Here is a 7,224-nt window from a genome sequence, read left to right on the forward strand (position 1 = left end):
TGTTCCACTTGCTCTAGTTTCACTCATCGTATTGTGATATGTCTCCATTCGGCTTCCATCTTCCGCACACATACAATGAGTTAAGTTTTATTCTTGTTGATGCTGATATTAAATATTCCCCCTGTACTAGATTGTCCATAGGGACTTTGAGAGTTGCTTGCAGGTGTCCTCATTCTCGCGTTTCCGCCGCCACTGCCATTGTCATGTGTGCAAACCTGAGTGTGTTGATGTCTTCTCCATTTACATTGACTCCTTTTATAACCAATTCCTACGTTTCTTGTATTGCTTCTTAAGTTGAATATTGCTGACGCGAGAATCTTATAATAATCAGCAGGTATTTGGTGTACTCTCTGGTGGCAAATAGGCTGGTATTGCCCAAGGGTACATCTATGTATGAATAGATGAGGTTTCATATTTGCTTTTGAAAGAAGTAAAAGAAACCAAACATGCATAAAATTGCTTCATAAGTTCAGTTTACCTCTTCTAGCCGATGTAAAGGTTTTTTTTCATTATTTGCAAACTTCACGTCAGGTGATTTATAACCATCATTGGACAACTACCGCAATCGTTTTTTCTGAAATTGTATAATACTCCGTCCCTTTTATGAAGGACTTCATTTCTAATTAATCTCTCCAGTGTTTACCAATTATTTGGCCCAACAGGGTTGAGCACAGTCAAAAATTGTCTTGTAAGACAGATATGATCCCCTCCACGGAAATCTTTAGTAAAAGGCGAAAGATTTATTCGCTTGAAGGGAATCCAGTATGACTATACAATGAAAACTGAACAACGCAATTTTAAATAGACTTCTGGTACACTTCGTGAGGTGACTTCTGTGGGAAATCAAAAATTCATTTCACTATATTAAACCATTATTTTGAATACTATAAAACCAATAAAATAAGTACAATGAACTTAATTTAAGGCGTTTCAATGCTTTTTACTCCATTTCACACTTAATAGTAATAGTAATAAAAAACTCTTGTGTCCGACAAATTTTGCGAAATAGCCATCTCGCGGAAGTTTAAAAACTTCCAAGAAATGACATTTCTAGAGAATATATTACTGCGTCAGTAATTCCTTTTGGAGCGACAAAACCTTAATACTTTACAGAGAATAAGAAAATTAAAGACAAAAGTTAAATATTTTAAATGATGAATTTATTGAGAAGGTCAGCTTGAGTATTTATAATGCCTACATTCATGTTCCACCTTATTCATTTAATTAAATTATTAGGGCAACCCATAGCGTTCAAGTTCTCGAAATACTTAAGCAGAGAGAGAATTTTTAGTTCCATTCCATGTCCCACGTAGTCCTGAAACCGAGTAGAAAGTTTGAATAACATTTCTAAGACGAGATCCACTCTTTTATACTCTGCATTGAGCCCTAATCAATCATTTTAATTTAGAATTAGCGCGGGTTTTATAGAAATAGACGTTGCATTACTATAAATGGAAAAAAACTTAAGTCTACGTGTATTCCAAGATCATATTTACATTCAATGACGTGTGTTCATTACGTGGGTGATTTACGGGTACATTCGTTGATAGGAGAAAGATTTCAATGCATTATATAATAATAATCGTCCTTGTGGACTATGATCTGGGTGAAACTGTGTACATGCATCCATAGAAGATCATTCCACATAATAATAACGAATATTTGCATTTGTTGTTGTAACAAATGTATCCATGCACAAATACCTTTTCCCGTGGATGGGGGATTCGGAACAAATTCCCGAAGAGGATTGGACAATCCTGGACATGACCTCTCTAATTGTTCGTGGTGGAAATAAGATACGAAAGGCACAGTTTCACTGCCTGTAACAAGAGTTTCAGAAGGCTAGAATATTATAGGTTTCTTCTTCCGTATATTATCTATTATGCGGGCATGGTAACCGTTGTTAAAGGCTATGTGATTGATCGCATTGAGCTCTTTCAGCATCTCTTCTGAGCTATTCATATGGATGAAATTGATGATGCCTTTTTGCATAATATTGGCGAATTCCGTCCAAGTTTCTTCCACGTGGACATGCCTTGAGCGGGTTTTAAACTCGGGTAGTGAAGAGTTTAATTGATTGGCCAATGTTTCAAAGTCTGCTTTATGGTGATTATAAATTTTTCTTTTTGGTTTAACAATCTTTTTTATTTCTACGTCGAAGTGGACATTAACTGTTTCACGGCGACTCAAGCCCTCATCAGTTGATACGCTAATAAAACCCCCGCCACACGCCCTTGCGGGGTATTATGTAGATGTAGATAAATATATATATATATATATATATATATATATATATATATATATGTGTGTGTGTGTGTGTGTGTATATATGTGTATATATATATATATATGTATATATATATATATATATATATATATATATATAAAAAACCATAAACACGGTAATCAACCCGAAGGTCGGTTTAGTAGGTGATGGTATAGATCACCCAGTACTAAGCCCTAAACGGCGTGTGAAAATTCACACATCAGGGTAGGGGGGCCAGTTCCTTTCCCTGTGCCGGTTATGGTTCCCCAGGAAGACCTGGTACCCGAAAAAATCACTTCAGCTTGGGTGGAGCTGTAGGTGCCCAGAGTGCCTTGCCCGGGAATCGAACCCGGGACCCTCCGGTCAGCAGTCCAACGCTCTACCCACTGGGTATATATATATACATATATATATATGTATAGATATATATATATATTATATATATATATATATATATATATATATATATATATATATATATATATCTATATATATTTTTTTTTAAAGTAATCTACCGGTTAAGGTAGGTATTTGGATGGACACAACTACCAAACAAATATTTTATTACTCCTAACAAAACACAAAATCAATTATCCTACTCTATATCAGGTCCCTCTTCATTTCCGAGTACTTTCTTCCTGCCTTCATCCCGTCCAACAACCCTATCCTGTTCCTTCCCTTTCCTCTTTTGCCCAACATTCTACCCTCTATCACAGTCGTCAACATCCCTCTGCTTCCATCCCTCTATCTTCAGTACTCAAGAAGGTTATTTAAGTCGTAGTACCGATTATCGTAATTATTTCAAGAATAAACTCGCTTGATATATTACGATCGCCACAGTTGGGATTGAATAAACGACCTTTTGAGATAAATATTAATTAATTAAATGTTATAACGGTCATACCAACGTTAACTCGTTCAAAAAGTCGGAATTAATATTCTAAAATCGTATATTAAACTTAAAAACTACGTAACGGAATTGATTGAAACAAAAGATTAGCCAATTGCGCTTTTTTCGTCATGTTTCCGCTTCTATTTTGTTCTCTGTTTATTGTCGATACAATTGTTTTGTCTGTTTTAGAAAATTGCAGATGTAAATTGAAAATTCATCGCTTAGTGTCGTAGTTCATTGGTTTTAAGCTGATTAAAGTTTTTAATATTTATTAATTAGGGATTAATAATGTGTTTATGAGTATATTAACCTTTCTTTTTCATTAAAAACAGTCAAATTAACTTCCCAATGTGTTTGTTTACATATGAAAATAAACCGGAACACGTATTTTGATTGTTGATTGACTGTTTCGATGATCGAGAGTTTGTTATTTACGATAATTTCACACCGCGTACCATTCCGATGGAACCGCACAGGAAATCGTAATTATTAACATCAAACGTAGAAACATCAAAGATTGCTTACATGTTTCAACACGTTTAGACACTCGTTGCTACGTAAACAAATGAGCAGTTACGCTAGGAAAGAAAGACGAAATGCGGCCTCATTGTTGAAATCAGATTTACGCGGTGTTCTTCCCGATAAACTCGGGTTAAATATTATTACATTGTAAAATCTTTGATGATTCATTGTTGGAGACAGACAGCATGAGCAAATATTTCTTCTGCTCCTTTGGTTTTTCGTTATTTGCCGTGGGCCATGAATTTTTTGAATATTAATGTCATCTCTTGGGCTTTTAGAAAATGATTCTTTCTAATCGCTTCCTCTAGGCTACGTGGAAAGGACCACAATTCTACCCTTATGAGATAATCGAATTCTTAGCATTCACTCACCTATGGCTCATAATCTTTTCTAAGTACGACGTTCTTAATCTCGTTTCTCTGAAACCATTCGTATATCATTCTCTCTTTTTGTTTAGTTGCTTAAGAAAAAGGCCTCACCTCTTTCTTTAGTCTCATTTACAAGATTTCTTTCTCGAGAAAGAGAAGTAAAAAAGACTGGGATATAAACTCCTGACATCATGGTTTCCAAGGAGGATACGCCATTTTTCATTAAAGATTATTTAGAGAATTAAGTTGAACACCAGGGCCGAGAATGAGATTTGAGTTATGGATGTGATTTTGCAATTTCAAGTGAGGAAGTTTCGGTCGGAAGGAAATTCTTAAAGAAGAAAACGGGCCACCAGGAAGAACTCCAGGCTTCAAATAGGATGTCAGGTGTCCTCCGCACGTCTTGAAAGGAAGGACAGTGGGTACACACGACTTCAATTCATACCTATACTTCGAGGATTGCTTGGAATCTCAAAAACTGAACTTTTAGAAACATTAAATACGTTTAAATTACCCATTGCCAGTAGTATTATCTGTCTTTGTTACCAATGTTGAAATTCTTATCACCGCTTTTAAAAGTAGGCATAATTTGCGCGGTTTTCCAAACATTAGGTACTTTGCACTCTGTGAGGGATTCGTTCAATATAAATTCAAGGTCCGGGGCAATGTTTGGAGCTAAATGTTTTATCGCCCTAGCCGGTTTATATTCTGGACCCTATTATTTGTTGGGTTTAATCTCATTAAGCAATTTTAGAATTCCTTGTTGGTCCACTGTTATTTTTTCCATGGGTGGAGTATGTATTGTTTCTTGGAGATATGCGGTGGCAACATCGTTCGTCAAAACGCTTTGGAAGGATGAATTTAGGATGTTAGCTCTACCCTCGCTGTCTATATGAATTATATTGTTACAATCCCTTAAGCAAGCCACGGTTTTTTTACTCCCATTTACTTTCCTAACATATGACCAGAAAGCTTTTGGGTCAGTGTCCAAGTGCTCGCAAAGTACTTTGTGTTTAGAGTCCAGTAAGGCGCTACGTAATTGTGTTTTGGTTTCAACTTTCGAGGATCTAATATGTATGTGTCCCATTATTGTTTATTCCCAGGGGATGGTGTGTTCGAGGAATTTGGAAACAAATGTTTCGCCTTCTAAGTATAATGAAATAGTAAGTCTATTCATCCAAAAAGCAGTGTTGCGGCAAATGGCAATAATATCCAAATTAACATCAACATGGATAATGGATAATTTTTGTATTACCCCAATATGTCCGCAGATTCACCGAAATCAGTCGTGAATCGAACTTTTTCGCCGGGAAGTTTTCATTTATTCGTAATTATGATGGGTTCGAGGCAAGGGAGTGAGATTGAGGGAACATCTGTCTCGATTCCGAAGACGATGAGGTTTGGGGACGTGATGACCGGTTCCTTGGCCCTGCGCCCCTCTCTCCGTTTCCGAACCTTATCACCACTCACTCACCGACACCCCATCCTCCTTTCTGTGTATCGTCCCGCCCCGCCCCGCTCCCATCCCTCTTCGCCCCGCCCCACCCGCTCCCGCCCCTCTTCGCTCCAGACTCGCGGGAAAACCTTACATCACCTCCCTCAACGCCTCCCATCTCGTATTCTTCCCACCCCAATCTCCACATCCCCCCATGCGACTCTCCGTCGACCAACCGCCCGCCATTTTGAACCCCCCGCCGCTGAAGCTCTCAGATTCTCTTCGATGCGCGCTCCAGCCCCCCCCCCCCAAAACCGCCGCACGCCTTCTCTCCTCCCTCCATTCCATTAACATGGATTTAATGGATAATGTATTCCATGATTCATCAAATTAAGAGAAAGATCTCTGTTTTCAGCGCCTCAAGCCTCGGGGACCCAAGGCCGATACTCGATGCAAAGGGCTTATTCTTCTAAACCAGCGAATGCATTTCCCTAGATTTGGCACCGTTATCACTGTGTACACAATGTCACATGGTTAAAGTTTCCATTTTCAAGTAAGAAATTGTGCTAAATTGGGAGATATAGTCAAATACTTCATAACTTAACTTAAAAACCCACTTAATCGCTTGAGCTGTTTTCGGGTTAGTGTTATTCGGGGGGCCCTGGATCATATTCATCGTAAATTATGATGCAATTTCACCCATACCTAGCCGACTTCAAACAGATAAGTTACTAGCAAACGCGCGGCAAATCACTCAACAATGGCGTTCAATAGATACGACGGAATTGACATACGCGTCGCTTCCGAAAAAATAAAATAATGTAATTATCTCGAACTGACGGAATTCCAGCCTTTCTCAATATTACCACCAAAGAACGTAAGATAACCTACATTAATCATAAAAGGCGCGAATATTAGACCAGTCTCTTGACTCACCTCCATCCAACACGACGACACATGACCATCTGAACGGATGAGTCAATCGAAGGAATCAGCTGGTGCCAAAACCGTTGGATGACGTCATTTTGAAATTTTGAAAATGGGCCGGTAAGTAGGCTTATTTTAAGTGATTAAATCTTCGGAAATAATTGTTATCAAGTTTTTAGGAATCTAATTTTTAAACAAATTTTCTCTGCAAAAATGAATAATTTAAAAATTAAGTATTAATATTATTACGTATTTCAACCTGCCGAAAATTCGGAGTGTCGACCGACACCTGCTGGCCAAATATGGCGTTGCCGCACCCGCCCTATTCTCCCGATCTGCCACCACTGGACTTCTTCTTCTTCCCCCTGATGAAAAGACGGCTCAAGGGACGACGTTTTGACTCGATGAAGGCCGTTCAAGAGGCTTCGGCGAGGGTCATCAACGGCATCCCCAAAGAAAATTTCCAGCGGGCGTAGGGGGAATGGGAGCAACGTTATACTAAGTGTGTAGCAGCTCAAGGAGCATACTTTGAAGATTATTAAGTCGATGTAAGTATATCGTCAATAAAAATCTTGGAAAAAAAATCAGTCCCACCACTTTTGGGTGCGCCCCTGTAGTTAGCTGGGAGTCGCCTGAGATACTAAGGGAATAAGGTAGACTTACATACAGGTAGTCTTTCAGAAAGGCACAGAGAAAACGGGTTAAACTAAGAATGACAGTACTAATGGGATTACTATTACAATGGCCCCACACACGCCACTCACTTAGAAGTAGATCAGACGACAAATACGATAGGATAAGGGGGAAATAGATTC

The 7,224-nt window shown here is 38.5% G+C and overlaps 1 non-coding gene across 1 annotated transcript; it reads right to left on the minus strand.

Annotated features, from left to right (window-relative positions):
* Positions 1-651: 651 nt before the first annotated feature.
* On the minus strand, positions 652-768 carry LOC139685951 (U5 spliceosomal RNA). The gene has a single exon (XR_011700247.1). It is a non-coding gene; the product is annotated as a U5 spliceosomal RNA (small nuclear RNA).
* Positions 769-7,224: the final 6,456 nt, after the last annotated feature.

The sequence above is a fragment of the Hetaerina americana genome, unplaced genomic scaffold (genome assembly GCF_022747635.1).
Source record: "Hetaerina americana unplaced genomic scaffold, ioHetAmer1.1.p SCAF_1215, whole genome shotgun sequence".
NCBI classification, from domain to species: Eukaryota; Metazoa; Arthropoda; class Insecta; order Odonata; family Calopterygidae; genus Hetaerina; species Hetaerina americana.